The following is an 18,240-nucleotide window of genomic DNA, read 5'->3' as shown; positions in this document are numbered from 1 at the left end:
GCATTGAGTTTTTCCTTTCCAGTCACCTTTCTCACTCACTATGTGTTAATAGACCTCTCTGCATCAAATCATATCTGTTATTAATCTCTGTCTCTCTTCCACAGCATGTCTTTATCCTGTTTTCCTTCTCTCACCCCAACCGGTCACAGCAGATGGCCGCCCCTCCCTGAGCCTGGTTCTGCCGGAGGTTTCTTCCTGTTAAAAGGGAGTTTTTCCTTCCCACTGTCGCCAAAGTGCTTGCTCATAGGGGGTCGTATGATTGTTGGGTTTTTCTCTGTATTTATTATTGTGCTATCTACTGTACAATATAAAGCGCCTTGAGGCGACTTTTGTTGTGATTTGGCGCTATATAAATAAAATTGAATTGAATTGAATTGAATTGAACTTGAATGTCCTGATAAGCCTGATTCAAAATCTCCAATGATAATCATATATTGATTGAATTATGTATCAAAAAGCTGTGAATTTGGAGCTGTCTACATGCTTCATAAACACTGTTTAAAAAGTGTTTTTGTTTTCTTTTTGACTTCTTTGACCAGAGCTCTACACAAAGGAAGAGGACAGAGGACCTCATTTTCTGAAGGAAAATCCCTTGCACACTTTCAAGACTGTGAAGGTTAGCATTGTTTCTTTGAGTGAAGTTAATAATGACAGCACCACCATGGATTTTAAATTAAACATGTGGCATCTATGATCAATAGATGCCACATAATTGCATGTGTACTTTTTCCTCACCAAATGTTTTATTACAAGATCTTTGACACTGGATTTGGTCTGGGTTTCAGAGAAACTAACTGGCAAGCTAGCATTGATATTGTTAGTGTCTTGTGTTTATTCATGTCTTCACCAGGGTCTTTGACATTTCACTGCTGTACTGTTCACTTCAGCTTTACGTTTGCCATTGCAATATACAATGTGAGAAATCAGAGATATTAGGATATTTAGGGGCTGCAGTGGCTGCTACAGCTGTGGGTGGCAATACTTTGGTGAAGTGTCCTGGACCCTGGAAAAGAGACTGTTTAGACTGGGTAAGCAATTAGAGGTTACTGGCCCAGAGTCATTGGGCAGCAGGGTAAAGGTGGATGTTGATAGTCAGTGCCAATTATGCAACCTGTTCAGCCTATATGCTCTTTTTTCATGCTGTTAATATCAGGGGAAAAAATAAACTCTTACTGATTAAAGAAGCATTGCCTATGGAGCCACAATCTGATCCTGTAGTGTAGCTGCAGTTTGTACATTTCATGTATTCTCAGCCACATTTGGTTTAGTGCACAGCCAATATTTAGCATAAGTAAATTAAAATTCACACACACTGGTGATGGCAAGCTACATTGTAGCCACAGCCACCCTGGGGCGCACTGACAGAGGCAAGGCTCCCAGACACTGCCACCACCGGGCCCTCTGACCATCACCAGTAGGCAACAGGTGAAGTGTCTTGCCCAAGGACACAACAACCGAGACTGTCGAAGCCGGAGCTCGAACCGGCAACCTTCCGATTATAAGACGAACTGTCAACTCTTGAGCCACGATTCAGTCATCCACCCATGTCTGTGAATGACTGAATGTGTAAAGCGCTTTGGAGTCCTATAAAGCGCTTTACAAATACAGGCCATTTACCATTTAAATTGAAAATTTTTTTTGAATTCTGCAATTAAAGACATGCTCAGTTATTTATGAACATGGTCTTTGTTTAAAGCAAGAAATAGATTTGTAACATGGGGGTGCATATCTCATTCTGAAAAAAACTTTAACAACTAATACGTGCTACCCAAAGCCAATCACCATCATCCAAGGCATCAGTATGGCTCTTCTTTTGAAAGACATGAATTTTTAAGCACAAGGGATTTTGTGTAATTGTAATTGTATAATTTTTTATTTTTATTTTTTATTTTTTTTGTCTTTGAACCCTTTTATAGCCGACAGGTATTGAAGACAGGTTTTCTAAGAGGATGAAAGTTGGCATTGTGATGGTGAAAGAAGAAGACATCGTCGATGTGTTGGTTGTCCTTGAGACAACAGTAATCCTGTCTAATCCAAGGGATGTATCAAGTGCTATTTCCATGCTGATGGGCCTTCTTTTTGCCCTCAAAATAGACTATCCAAAGGAACTTAAGGACATCTTTGAAGTCATTCAGAACGTCCTAATGAACATTGGTGGAAGGCAGTGCGTCTCACTAGTGCATGGTCTAAGAAACAGACTCTTGCAGAAAACCATGCAGAACTGTAATTGTATGCTCACAGCATACAATTGTCTTAGTGTTAAGGACAGTTTTCATTTTACTGTTTGTTTTTTGATACTTGCAAGTTCTCATTCTCACTTTTGTATGTCACTAAATGACTACACTTTACATTCCAGATTAGACAATTACTCATTTGTTCATGGTTTAAGAAACTTATGTCAACAACAATATAATGGTGGACTCTGCAGATGCTTATCTCATGCAAGTCAGTAGATTTTCCTTTGTTTTGCAATTGAGCAGACTAAAACTAATGTTTCTGAAATATTCATATTATCAAATGTTTCAGAAGCATGCACCCATTTTCTGAGAAATTGGTTCTGTGGAATTTGTTGCAATTGTAAATGAAGACAAATACAAGACTTTGATGTTTTAGTTGTTATAAACTGTCACTTATCAAAGGTTTTGTACTATTTTAATATTTCAAGTTTTATGCTAACAGGTGTGACTGAGCACAATGAAGTTTAAAAATTTTGCAAATATAAAGAATAACTTTTCTAAAATAGCAAGTGTCCCGTTGATACATTATATTAATGCAGACTTTATGTTGTTACTTTTAACACAGCAGTTTTTATCTCATCCTGTTGAAAGTCTGATAAGCTCATGCAATGGTGAGGGTTTTGTTGACCAGCTGTCCACAATTCACAAGAATCACTACTGCTCCTAGAGTATCTGTCAGAATTTAATCTTCCCCCAAACTGGGGTCAAGACCAAGTTCAAATTATTATTTCACAGGGAGCAACCTCTGAGTTTTGATGGATTGAGAGCCTGATGAGCTACATCACTGATTTTTCTGTTTCTCAGATGACTAAGATGGCACAATAAATGTTGAATGTTGGCTGCTCATGAGTAATTGTCTTGTGATGTTCTTAAAACAAACTTTCTGCATGAAATGATCAGATAAATTTTATTGGAATCTGTGGGTTTTTATTTTTTCTTTTGTAAACAACAGAAAATTAATTTAAAGGAATGAAGATATTTAAACCTGAGATCTAAGATAAACCTAACAGGTAGTTTTGCTGAAATGGATGTTGGAAAGCCAAAAAAAAAAATACTTAAGATGTTTAATACACAGTTTTCTTTACATCCAGTCATTTAACTAATTCTGCCAATTAAGTCATTCTGCTAATTAAAATGAAACTGATTTATGAGTTCACTTAGCTACCTTAAGGAGCTCAGCTAAGTTGATTTAAGTTCATTAATTAACTAACAGAATATGTTAGTTAAGCTAAAATAGATTCCTAAGTTAAAAGAACTACTAAAGTATTTGAATTAACTAAAAAACCCAAGTCAACTGAACTAGGACAAGAGTTTAAACAGTAGATTATTTTTAATTTAGCTGAAAGGGTTTTTCCAAGTAAAAATGAAAATTAAAGGAGTTGAACTGACTACCAAATCTCAGTCAACTAAACTAAGACGAAAGTTTAGACAAGATGTGATTTTTCATCAACATAACATTTGGTTGTGTTACAAGAACAAACTCTATTTCTTGACTTAACTTACTTGACTTGACTTGACTTAACTTAACCTCTCAAGGCAAGCGTTGCCGATTTGCAACAGTTAAAAACTAACATCCCGATTACCCCACACTGTTAGCCTTTGCAGTAATTTCCATAGCTTAGTACTGCAAAATCAACAGTAAAAAACTCTAAAGGATGTTTGCATTTTAGTACTGTAATTTGCAAGTAATTGTGGGAAAATTCCATGAGATTACATTATTTTTACGGTAACTCACCGTACTCATGGAAACAGCTATAAAATACAGCAAATGTAACAATTGGTGATGTTACTGAGATTATACTATTACACCATCGGGATTTCTGTTGTTTTCTACTGTAGATCTAAGAGTAATTACCTAAATCCTCATTCAGAGTGTATTACCATAAAATTCAATTCATTGTGAGAGTAGTATCACATGTAAACTACAATATACAGCATCATTTTTAACTTAAGGAGTAAGTTGCAGCTACACTATTTGAAGTATAACTGAAGTATAACTGAAGTATACTAAGAAGTACAACGAAATACCCAGCAAGCATTGCAGTGCTTTAACTGTAAAATTAAAACAACTATGAAACAAATAATTGATGTTTTAAACAAGAATCTGTCACAAATTCTTGTGTAATCTCTTTTACCTTCTGAACAGAGTAAGTGGGATAAAAAAAAATGTTTAAACCGTGAGTGAAAAGGGTTAATAGTCAATAAACCTCAACTCTCAAAATCATTTTCTCACCCCGTTTGCAATATATTTCTGGTACGTGAATTATGAGTGTAGTTCTCTGCAAAGGAAGCCTTCTGATAGTTGGAACTATTATCTGACTATCTGGGGAATGGAGTGATTTGTCGCATGTGAAAAATATGTTTCAACTGGATTTTAATTACTATGTTTCAACCAGAAGTAAGCCAAATATAAACTAAAAAGTAAATCAATAGTATATTTGTAAGTTTAGTATTGTGTTAGAGTAGAGTATATTTTAAGTATACTCTTATTGTCATGGCCTGGGTCTGATGACCCAGAGCTCATGTATTGTTTGTATATGTTTTTCCGTATGTTGTGTTTTTGGTGGTTTTCTCTCCCTTTGTCCTTTCTCCCTGTGTTCTCCCGGATGTTTTGGGGTCGCTGAGGGGACTGCGACCCGGAAGTGTTCCCGCATTGGAGGCTGCCGCACCTGACGCTCATTAGCCCTCACCAGCTGCAGCTGATGGCTTCATGGGGAGCGTCTTATTTAAGAAGGTGACGGAGCTCCAGTCGGCGCGGGATTATACTAAGTCTAACCTGTTAAGTACCTCCGTAGATTCGTGTGTGTGAACGGCTTCGCTACCAAAGGCTGCCTGCTAAGCTGTGTGTGTTTTTGTGTCACCAGGAGTCGGGAGTCAGGAAAGTCGTCACGAGGGGAAATCACGGAGTGGAATCGGGTTGTTGGAGTTGTCACCTTTTCACTGCTATGGACACGTGCACTGTGTGGGATTCACAGAGGAATCGCCACTGGAGTCACAGTGCTTGAATTGTATATAGTTGTCATTTTCTGTCCACTCACCATCAATAAATCCACTGTCCGTAACTAGAGTCTCGCGTTTGGGCCCTACTTTCCATACAACTCCACGGTCTGCCGTCGCAGCCCGTGACACTTATAGACTGGAAAGGACATTATGCTAGTACAGTTATAGTGAACAAAAAGTACATCATTTCAAGTATACTTCTATATACTAAAACGGGGGCCAATGTAGTCCCCAAGAAGCAATAGTAGTATACTTACTAGGTAATGTATACTTAGACTGATTTCCTTTCTATATGTTACATTTAGAGTAATGTTTAAAAGTTACTTCATTTAGCAGGGTGTAGCTTTTTTCTCTTCTTATTCTTTTTTATACTGGAACTTCATTTTTTCTGTATAAGGTGGTACTTTTAAGACACCTCTGCCTAACTACAGTGAACTAACCAGAAGTCTCGGAATATGCTCTGGTGGTCATTTTACACAAGTTCAGGTGTCACATCCATGAAACCTACACCACTAACCAGCATCAGTCCTACAACTTCACTCTCAAATTTAATAAATTCTGGGACAAGCAGAAACTGTATTTTTAGCGGTGCATTTTGTGGCAGGCCAGACTGCTATAAAAATGCACTCTCCTTGTAGCACCACTTCATCTTGCACACTTTCAAAACAACAATGGCGGATAGAAGATATTGATCGAGGCGGCTAATGCTCCTTTCGCTGGTTGCCAACCACCATTAAATAACAAGAAGAAGAAAATATTGATCTGCTTTTCTTAGTTTTGCATGTTTAAGACGCAATTCAAACTTAAACAAAGCTGCAAAGCAGGAGAACAACATGGCCATCAACTATTCTGTGCCACAGATCCAGTTCGCTGCAGCACAGAGTGATGATGAGATGGTGGAAGAACAACAGAGACAATTTACGGACCGTTAGCATGTGCAACTTAGAAGTAGTCAGAGGTAACTGGATGGAGTTCAGTCAGGTTAAATGCACGGTTGATTGGATTATATCTGAAGATCGTATGCTATTCGTGACAACTCTGCTAGACTCCAAATTTCTCGTCCATGAGGGAGTATCTCAAAAGTAAATAAAACAACTAAACTTAACACTTTTTCCCTAAAACTGACTGACATGGGAAACATTAAAGTTGGATTGACACCAGCTAATCAGTCAGGTAGGTAAGGTAAGTGTTTTTTCACTTATTCGAGAGAAGTCAGAAATGTGTTCTTATTACTGTTTGTTTTAACTTTTAAGCTACCCAGCCAGGTCATTTTCATTCAAATGCTAAGACAAAATATCAATATATATGAATGTGGAGACTCAAAAGACTAGTTAGGTAATAGTTGCCGATGGATCTATGAGACTTGATAGAAAGTTGGACGTTTGCAACAGGTGAATCGGTGAACTACCGAGGTTGCGCCCAAATGCTGTTAGCTGGTCAGTGTTTTCAGCTGTGCTTGTACTACCTGTACGGTGCGGAGTGCTGACTTAGTCAGGCTAAACCCATTAAAGCGTCGAGCTCAAATATCTTTTCATTTTTGTGCACTGCTCTCTTGTCTTTTGTCAGCACACATTTTCTGTTTATTGAATCCTTTTGTTAATAATTTTGATCATGTAAAAACTGGGAATTGGTACCTATTGACAATACTCTAATTTTTTTAATTTTTTTTTTATTTTTTGCATTGCATATGTCATTTAGGAAAGGTAATTGGTCACTGAACTTTTTGCAACTATGTGTATTTGTAAATTTTGTGGCTTCCATGCACACAAATTTATATTGTTCAGTTTGCATGTTAAAAGCCACAAACATGTAGCTAACTATAGGCTTTCTTGTGGAACTGAGAACTGTCCTGCCACTTTCAGAACATTTTCTGCCTTTCATTCACATATGCATAGGAATCACCGAACAAGAAGTGAGACCACTGAGAGAAGATCATTGGTGACCCCAACTTTCAAGTTCCTGGATGTGGGTATGCTGCACAAAACTTTACAACTCTGTGCCCATCTCAGATTTCACATCAAAGACGGGAAAAAAGTATTATGTCCATTTAAAGATTGCTCTAAATACTTCAGTGTCCAAACATCATTTTCCAGTCGTATTTCTCGAAAACATAAGTAGACAGTTCAGCAGTCAAGGCAACAAGAAATTGGGGAATTTGCCATAATACAAGGACAGGACACAGTTAATCTATTAGAAGACAGTTGGCTTTGTGTAATTTAAAAATGCAGGCTAAAATGCTCTTGCCAACCAACACTATACAGAGCATCATAGAGGAATTTCAGGATCTTCTCAGCTGTGCGATGCACAATGTTCTTGCAATACTGTCTGACAAACTGTCTTCATTTAATATTCCACAAGCAGAAGTGGACAAAATCAATCAAGAACTTTTTTCATAGAGGACTATATATATCTGAGACACAGTAGGTTTCCTGACAAAGCTTTAAAAGCAAAACATCACTATTTGTTACATTATGCAGAGCTTATCCTTCACTTTGGACCACTCATTCGTTTGTGCACCCTTAGGTTTGAGAGCAAGCACTCGTATTTCAAAGCATGTACAAGTTCAGTCTTGCATAACTTTGTCAACTTATGCAAGACTGAACGGCATCAGTTACTGCAGTCCTACCTCTCAGTGGGCCAAATGTTTCCACCTATAGTTCAAATGATTGGAGAAACAAGTGATTAGAATCCTCATCTTTACAACGCTCTCATTCAAGAAGCTGTGGCAAACATTAGATGTGTCAGCAGTTGTCTACAAAGGTACCAAGTATGTCATTCCCTACAGAAAGAAGTGTTTGTGTAAATGCTGACAGTCTGATGGATTATTACCCACCACCACTTTATAACATGGCAGGCCTCTTTGTTGTCTCCCTACACCATTCAGTTTCCTCTTAATTCTCTTTCAGGGATGGAAATTGAAGAGGAACTTACAAGCCTCCTGCCGACACTAGACAGAGAGAAAATAATCTGCATTGTAGAACATCTGACGGACGTTATTGGTGTACAACAAAAAAGTGATCTTTTGCTTGTGGAGGCGGAAGATCTCAAACCCTTTCTCACGCCAATTCAAATACGTAAACTACTTCTTGCATTTAAATGAGGTTTGTGTAGGTTCTGTACAAATCATAGACTTGAGTCTATGATTTGAAGGTCACTCATAGACTCATATGTCACTGATTAGCTTGATTAGCTTTTTTTTTTCTTCACCATACTACACATGTACTTTGACAGGATAATATTGAAGAGCGTTTTGGGGCTCACATTGTCTGGTAGATACTTAACACGGAAAATATAAACAAAAGTAGACACTAAATCTAACAACATTAACCTTTCATTGGTAGTGATACAACTAAGGGTTTGAAAGTGTGACATACTGTAAAATATATTGACTCAAGGTCTTTTCAATGCAAGACCTTGAGTTTGTAGTTCTTTTGCAGTCCTGGGATTGCTTCTTTTCATCTTCAGACAAGGTCCCCAAAAACATGCCGTTACTACTCAATCCTAATTGAAGGGTTCATCTTTTAGTGAGGACATATTTGTTGACATAGTAGCTTTTTAAGGTAGCATTTCCAATGATCTTTATTTATTTATTTGTTTAGATGGCAACAGACCAGAGAACCTGAATGACACCATTACTCTGGAGCAATGTTCCCTCCAATTTTTCACGTGTCTGAGCGAACACACAAACTCCCTGAGCGGTCCCTTGGACCACTGTGAGCGACATCAGACGTGTGCACTGTGGTCACGCCAGCATCGAATCCATCCAAGTTACATGGTTTATTAAAATAATCAAATTACAGCATTTACATTTATGTCAGACTACTTTTAATTAACTGCTTTAGCCCACTTACAATGAAAATGTAAAAAAAATCCTGTTCATGACCTGTGTAGTATGTTAACACTATTGGAAGGAAAAATAACTTGAACTCAAATTTTGAAAACACAACTTTATTTCTTTTTTTTAAAAAAAAAAAAAAAAAAAAAGCTCTGACTTGTATTATGAGTCTGTGGTCTGGGAGAGTCCTGTAACTCTCTGTCTGCAAAATACAGTATATAATGACCAATGTTGGGCAATTAATTATATAGTTACTTCTTCAAAAAAGTAACTCAGTTTGGCAAACAACAAAGATATTTGCAGCCATTTCTTTTTAAATGCAGCCAAAGGCGTTTTTAAATAAACATTTCAAACTATTTACAGAACCATATCATTTTTTGATTGGTCAACATGGTACTTTTTTGGACAAATAGGAAAGGGAGAGGGAGGCGGAGTTTGTTTTTGCTCACAGGCTGAGAGTGCTTTCGAGGCTTTTTTCTTATAAAACGCCGTTTTTACCGTTTATTCCCGCAGTAAATATAAACAACGACAGTATTCAGGAAGAAAACCAAACATTGCATATTTTTTTTATTACAGCTCTGGTTTTACGTGGCCTATCAACACAATTTAAAAACTGGCATAAAGTCCACACTTTCCCCGTCAATTGTTGTCTGTCCTGCTCACATCTCCAATGGTTGTACACGTTATGATTAACATGGCTTCACTCCACATCAGCCATGCCGCTTTGCTAGCTAAAACACCGGTGTCGGCACATAAGGACGCTGTCATAGCCTGTCAGCGATGTTGATTAGCTGCATATATACGAATGTAAATCGCATTATTGGCTGGACTATGGGATAAGGTGGCATCGTTCTAATCCCATACGGGAGCAGCCAGTCACTCACTGACTAACACTGCAAAACAGAATTGTTAAAGTATTAATTTTAATTTCAATTCAGGTTAATTTTTTTTGTGCAACACAGATTTTCTGTGCGCAGAGACCATGCCAGCAGTGCGCAATTGCGCACGTGCGCAGCTTAGAGGGAACATTGCTCTGGAGCCTTGCCCTGCTGCATCAGCTGAAACATCAAGCCATCCACCTCACCCCTCCTCCTCCACGTCCACCACTATGTACAACCATTACTCCCGCTCTTGGGTCTCACACTTAGAGATTCCTTGGGAAAGATTTCCACTCTGACTGTCGCATGCAATCACAAGAGGGGACAGAGCTCATCCAGACGACAGGAGAAGTATGGTTAGAATTGTTGTGGAGGCCATCCAAGTTCACTGCAGGAACCCTAAACGTGCATCTTGTGAAGAAGTTGCTAAAATCATTGTAAACAGATACCCTCAAACATTTGCAGATATTACTGAAAAGGGAGAAAGACTGGGTTGTGGACATTATTCACTACTAAGAAGTATCAAATCTAGAGTTGAACATGTTAATCGAGATAATACAACACATAGACTTCGTCAAACAAAGAGAATCAGGAATGAGGAAGACTGAAGTCCCAACAGTAATCCAACCTCACCTAAAAAAGTTAGATGCCTTGTTGATAGCTATGGTTGTATAAATTGTCAACCAGCTGAACTTCCTGAGGGGGAAACGCCAGCTTCTTTAGAGGAAAAGAAACACATCCTGTTAACAATTTTTAATTCAGAAGGACCTGGAGCTGTGGAGAGACCTGATGTGGATGACTTCATGTGCCTCACATATATTTCTCAGTGTCAGCTTATCAACAGTTGTTCCTCACTTTCAGTAGCTGAAATTCAAGAGCAGTGGCCATTCTTGTTTACTCGGAAAGGTCTTTCGATCCACTTTTACAAACTCACAGGCATCGATATCAGTGAGCGCTTAAGTCAGGCCCTCATAACCAAAGGCAGAAGGATTATTAACTATTTCTCCAGCCAGAAGCTCAAATGGGAACCTTGGTATAAGGACACTCATCCAGCAGATAGAAAGTGTGGAAGTTTTGACCAACAACAAGGTTGGCACAGCAGCCATACTTCTCATGATGAAGTATTACAAGGAAGATGAAGACTCCCTCTTTGTCTTAGCAGATGTAAGCTTTTTTTCATACAGCTCTATGTTTAATGCTGTTGCTTGCTGTCCTGCTTTTGTTTTGTTATTGGTTACATAAAATGTTTTGGTCCTTTTTCTGGCAGGAAACATCTACCAGGATGTCCCTTGAAGCAGAGAGCAACCTGCCAATCGCTCCAAGGCTGATTATGCTTGGTAAGAAGTCATTTTTGAAATAGAACTGATTAGGCCATATTATAATTTCTGTTTGGCAGACAGGTATGCAGTCTCTGTTTATTTAGCTCACATTTCTGTAATTTCCTTTATAAACCAAGGTTGTTGGACATGTGTCTCAGTGAACCCAGCAAGGTAACAATATCAAATTTCACATTACATATTACTGATCAACATAGTAGTCTAGCTACACCAACAGCAGCAATACTGAAGTCAATACTGTAAAGCTTAACAGCAGCACACACTATAAACTCCAAAATAACCACACAGTTGATTCATCTCCGGTAATTTAATTGGGCTGACTCTTTGTTAGGTGTGTTTAATGTGCAGAATAATTCCCAATTATGTACAATTCTAATATGTTAAACCAGACTTATGTACATAAGGCCATTAATAATTAACTGTACGTAGCTATTTACTTTATGACTATCTAGACACTGTGAAGAAGTGAAGTATTGAAATTATTTTATGTTGCATAATGACAACATGTCGCCCCTATACATTTAAGGACAAAATTTAATGACCGCCACCTGCTGGATGGTGAGTGCAGAGGGGCGTGTAATTGTTGAGCTGGACAAAGAGAACACCTTTGCTGATGCGATGTCAGTCTTCTTTGGTTCATTCTATGTATTGAACCTGGAATACCAGGAGTCAGCGCGTGCAACATTGGAACTAATTCAGAGGTATGTTTGAACAGTCAGCTAATAGTGATAGATGATGAATAAATTATCCCTAAGTAACTCATTATTTCACATCACAACTCAATGTTACTGTATGTTACTATTTATTGTGGCATGTTTTAAGGTTTTTTGTAAGGATAAACCCTGAAGAGGGAACAAAATGTACCTCCAAGGTTGGGACAAGCAGAAAGACTGGGACCACTGTGAAGCGAAAGGTTGTTCACATTAACCTTCATATCACAACTTTCCTCCAGTGGCTTACTGAATTTGAGTGGAAAACTTCAAATTAGGTAACTGTTTTTGCCATTTTTAGTGAATTTCTTGTATAATTTAAGTGACCAATGTGTTGTTACCTGTGTCTCCACAGATGATCCATGGCCCATGCTTTCTGGACATTTACACAAGACGAACAACAATGAAGACAAGCTCTCTCACCATCTTGCAAGACGCTGTCTCTGTCCAATAGATTTTTTGAGTGCAACAATTTTGATTTTTTTTTTCCTTCTTTTACCCATTCGTTAAAAATTATTTCAGCTACTTACACTTTAATTGTCACATATATTGGCTCACCCTACAACTCAATGAACTCAGTCCACAAAAAAAGGTCAGGGTTCAGTGCAGGTCAGTCAAGTTCCTTCACACCACACACGCTCATCCATGTCCTTGTGGACCCAGCTTTGTGCATTGATTTGGTAGTGCGAGCCAGTATTTTGGATAAAGTGTATATATAGAGGCAGAGGTGTGGGGCTTTGATATTATATTCATTACAATTCAGTTTATTTGTATGATGCCAACAAAATGAATGCCAAGGCACTTCATATTGTAGGTTTAAGACCGTACAAAATATAACTAAGAAAACCCAACACTTGAGCATATGTTGGCTTTTATGATATAAATATGACATAATATCGTTATTGTTTGTACAACCATCTGAGAAAATAATGGATCACATGGTTTAGTAAAAACAAGTGCTTCCTCAATGAAAATATGTTTTCAGTTCTTTTCAGTTTTTGATTTTGTAAATGTGTATTTCAGCAGGGAAAAATCAGAACAGAAATAAAGAGTGGTGTGAAGCACATGAATTATTGTGTGTGTGTATCTATCTATCTATCTCGATCAATCGATCTTTAGTGGGTATATATATGTTTTTATACAAATATAAATAAATAAATGGTACCTTTTTTTAATACAGTACTTTTTTTTTGAACCCTCCAGTCTCTTACAGTATGTTACTGTTTCCTTTAATTACGGTAAATTACGACGTGTTAAACAGTAAATGACCTCCTGTTGGAACGCAGTATCCTCTAGCAGAGATGAATATTTTTGGTACTGATGATGAGTGATAACGGTAAGTTACTGGTAAATATATTGTACTTTATTACCTTGCAGTGGGCTTACAGTGACATACCGTGAATAAACGGTAGTATACCAATTTCTTAATCACAGTATGATGTTACTTTGTTGACGTAATTTACGACATAACGACATAATGGTAAAAAAAGCTACGGTGTGTTACCATAATTTGCCCAAGAGTTTTATACCACACCAGCAAAAAACGGTATCATCCTGCAGAACGGTAATAATAATAATAATGCATTGGATTTATATAGCGCTTTTCAAGGCACCCAAAGCGCTTTACAATGACATTATTCATTCACTCTCACATTCACACACTGATGGAGGCAAGCTACGGTTGTAGCCACAGCAGCCCTGGGTAAGCTACCATAACACGGCATCACGGTATGACGCTGGCAACAGTGACGCCAGTATGTTACCGTAAAGTGGAGACTAAAAGTCTAACAGTGCACATACATATTTTATGAGGTTTTTTTACTCAGCAGTACCACTGTAGGACTTGGTTGTGCATTAGCAACAAAAAGTTTAATTTGAGCTTGAGAGGGTTAAAATTTTAAGGCAGCCCTTTACATCATATTTTTAAGTTGAAACAACAAGTTATATTTTACAGTGTTAGATCAGCTGACCATTTGTTTTTGGATGTGCTGAAGACAAATTGGAAGCTCTGGGGGGATCGGGCTTCTGCAGTTGCAGCTCCCAAATTGTGAAACGCACTGCCATTACAAACTAGACAAGCCTCCTCACTTGATATTTTTAAATCTGGTCAGAAGAACCACCTTTTGGGTTTGGCTTTTAAACCAGTATAGAAATGTTAATTTGATTTTTCATGTTATTTGTTTTGTAATGTTATTTTTGATTTTATTGTCTTTCTGGTGTAGGTAGGTGATCTATATTGTTTACTGTATTGTATTTTTATTTTTAGTATTTATGTTATTATTTTTTCTTATTTTATGTTCTACACTTTGGTCAGTGCTAGCTGTTTTAAAGTACTTTACAAATAAAGTTGGCTTGGCTTGGAAAGAATGAGAATAAGTACAATCAGCAAATGATTCAGTGGGGATGTGGAAAACAATAGTAGACCAAATGGGGGATCCACGACTCTCCCCCTATTGATCCTCTGCATAGTCACCCGAGCCAAGTTGTGAAAACCAGTGTGGGTCCTTATCAGCCAAGGTTTCGGGTGAACCCACTGTTACACCTTGCTCCATCCTATCATGTGATTTGCTGAGGTCTAATGACCCAAGATCTGAGTGGGTGTTAAGGTGTCTGGGAAGGGATCTCAAAACTGGATTATAGATAAGATAAGATAATCCTTTATGAGTCCCACACATGGGAAAGTTTTCATCACTGAAGAAAGTACAAGAACAGTAAAAAATTTAGAGAAAAAAATTTGAAAAAGAATAGAATGGAATAAGATAAACAGAAATAATACTATATACTACAGAATAAGTACTATACAAATAGAATAAAATACTTCGTTACGTAGGAAAAATTGCACTTGGTGCTATTGCACATCAAGGGCGAGAGTTACAGTTGTCTGTGGGATGTATGTGTGTCTGTCTGCACATGTGTGGTCCTCTGCAGAGGCCATGATGTAGAGTCTGACAGCAGTGGGGAGAAAAGACCTGCAAAATCTCTCCGTCCCACATCATGGGTGCTGCAGCCTGCAACTGAAGGAACTGCTCAGTGCTGTCAGAGTCTCCAGCATGAGGGGGGAGATGTTGTCCAACAGTGATGACAGCTTAGCCACCATTCTCTGTCACTTACTACCTCCACCGGGTCCAAAGGACATCCTAGAACAGAGCTGGCTGACAGATTGAACATAGATGACAGAGTGGCTGACACTTCTTAAGATCCCTTAACACCCACTCACATCTTGGGTCATTTGATCTCAGTAAGTCACATGATAAGGTGGGGCAAGGTCTCACAATGGATTCACCCGAAACCTTGGCTGATTGTGACCCACACGCATTTTAACACCTTGATTCATGTGATTAAGCAGAGGTTTAATATGTGGTCCATGACCCTCTTTGTGACACTCCCAATAGGGCTTAGAAATCTGGGACTTCCCACCAATTGCTCTTAGAACAGAAGAACATTCTCGGATAAGAGGTGGAACTTAAAGAAGTCCAGCTTTTCTTTCCAAGCTCCTTTGACTAAGATGACCTGGGTGACTGAGAACATCCTGCCCTCTCTAATGGATTACACAGCAGTGGGGAGTAGATTTCATCACAGCAGATGTCTTTCTGAAAGTGCTGTAACTAAGTTTAAGGCTTTAATTCACCCACTGAATGCTAGTCCAACAGAGGTTGATTATCTTGTTAATAATTTTACTTCATCGCGAATGACTCTGGATACTGTAGAATCAGAGACCCTTCACCTTCACTCCCGGCTATAAATCACAAATGGATGCCTTAAAGCACATGCATGATTCTTAGATGAAAGCAAAGTCTGAATGGCAAAATTATTATATTATGTAAAACAGTTATTTATAAAATTGTCACTGTATTCCTTTTCTCCTCACTTCACACATAATTAAATGACATAGAGTGTTTTTTTGTGAAAATTGTGAAGTTTTCACATGTCTATTGAATACATGGCTTAATGAAAATTTACAGAAGTGTCTTGACACATTCACATTCCTATTGTCTGTATCATCAACTAATCTCTGGCTCGATTAAATTGTTTTAATTCTTGAAAAAAAAACCCTTTAAAATAAATTGATCTACACAAGCAAGCTGTCTTCCATAACAATGATAAACTGGTAAAATATCACATGATCAATTTTGACAAAGTTTTTGCTACTGTTGCAGCTCATCTGCATTATAATTAATATAATACTCTTTCAGAAGAAAGTTGAAAAAATCTGCAATCCATTTTTGCACACAATTAAAACCCACAATTTATTGAGTTTTTTTATTATTATTATTATTATTATTATTTCTAATTTGGAATATGCTTTTTTGAACTTGGTTCAAGCAAAACTAAAAACTAAAAACTAAACATGACAACTAATGAGATTAATCATTAACATTAAAATGATAGGTGTTAAAATGAAGACAAAGCTTTTATCTGTAGAGAGAAAACCTTTGCATTTTGCATTATATGAATAATTCAACATGAACCAATTAATGAGACAATTCCATTGTGTTACCTGGAAATGCATGAGAAAATATCCCACATTTTGGTGTCCTATCCCTTGATGGGTCTCCTCTCTTAGCTGACTTGTTTGTCCAAAGTTTTTGTTGATATCAGAACTGCAGAAACACCCTCACCAGAGCAGAAGCACACTGTGACTGCTGTTCATTGTCTTTTTGACGTTTCCTTTACCCAGACTTGCTCAGTAAAGGAAAGCTTGCTGGACCGGTTTTTACAAAAAGTGATTCAGACTGAGAGACTTTGAGAATTTTCCTGTACTGCTTTAAAAAGAAATAATTTTCATTTTTTGTAGAAGCCACAATGACAGTATATCCACTTAGTGCAGTGTCAGAGTGAACATCCCAAAAAACCAAATAACAACCAAATAACCTACAATCGTTCCAATAAAAATGAAGATATGTTTATGTTTAGTTAGTATGCTAAAACAATATGTAAGTAACTATTGAGAAAATGTAAAAACAACTTTCTCATAATGACTTCTAATCAGTGATAATCACTAGAAAATCTCTGGTTGTTGTCTGGGGGCTGTATGGAATAATAATCTGCTCTTAAGATTGCTTAAACTGTTTTGTTCTAATGAGGGCTTAATCTTCTATTATAATATCTCCATTCCCAATAATAGTTATACATAAGTTTTTTCATAACAAGTTCTTCAAAGGAACAGCGGATGCACATTCCTCATTAGGTGTTATAAAGTCTAAAAATGTTGTGGGCATTCCTCACATAAACAAAAGCAGATGCATTTGTGTCTAACTTGGTGAATTTCAATGCTTATGGCACAGTTGCTAGACTGAGTGTGGGACAGGCCTGGCAATTCCTTGAGCGGTATCCTTCGACTAAAGCATAGATCATTTTACACTTATTCTATTATTGGAGCAGAATGTTGCTGGCTCGATAACATTTGTATAATGTAAGTGATATGACAGAAAAGATGGTCTTGGACATAAATATGCATTTGTGAGAACAAACACTGCCAGTTCAAATAGAGGGAGAGGGGGTGGAGGGGGTCAACGCGTACAAGAACTTCGGGCTGTGGGTGGACAACAAACTGGACTGGTCCTGCAACATGCAGCACCTGTATAAAAAAGGCCAGCAGTGGAGGGAGCTGTTGTACATGGCAGCCATGTATAATATGTGGCCTCACAAAGTCGAGATGTTTGGATAAAAAGTTGATGCTAATAATATATGCTTATTCAAAAAGTTGTTAAATTAGAAATGAATGAAAAATAGAAGTTCTTCAACTTTTGAACCAAACTGCATTTCCTACCTTAAGAATTCTGATTTCATAAAATTTCAAATTGTGGTGGAGTGTATGGCTAACTTTTGGCTTTTACTATAGTAGGGTAGACAGGTAAGCAGGGATAGAGTAGGGTGAATGATATGCAGGAGGTGGCATATGGTGGCCTGCATAGCATATGATTGTTAAGGTAGAGTTGAAAAGACAGTACCCATGAGCAGTAGTCCTGGTAAAATGTTGCTTTACTTTAGCCCCGCCCTTGGCTTGTTGACTGTATGTTTGCTCTGTTCTTCTATCAGTCAGACAGAACACCTTCACCTTGGACAAGAAAAAGAAAGGAGCGACATGCAGAAATCTGGATATAAAAAAAGGTAAATATCAGAAGAAAAGAAATGGAATTAGCAGCTGTTACATTTAATAGTTAAGAGTGTAAAATGTGGATTATTCATTTTAAAGAGATACTGCATACAGGTAAAGAAACGTGCTTTTGGTAGTAGTATTTG

General features: G+C 37.7%; 1 pseudogene; it reads left to right on the top strand.

The window, feature by feature from the left end:
- The first annotated feature begins 6,070 nt into the window (after positions 1-6,070).
- LOC134620535 (uncharacterized) lies at positions 6,071-12,459 on the top strand (annotated as a pseudogene).
- Positions 12,460-18,240: the final 5,781 nt, after the last annotated feature.

This window comes from Pelmatolapia mariae, linkage group LG23 (assembly GCF_036321145.2).
Source record: "Pelmatolapia mariae isolate MD_Pm_ZW linkage group LG23, Pm_UMD_F_2, whole genome shotgun sequence".
Lineage (NCBI taxonomy): Eukaryota > Metazoa > Chordata > Actinopteri > Cichliformes > Cichlidae > Pelmatolapia > Pelmatolapia mariae.
The sequence above is the reverse complement of the archived record's forward strand: the minus strand, read 5'-3'. Positions and strand labels throughout refer to the sequence as shown.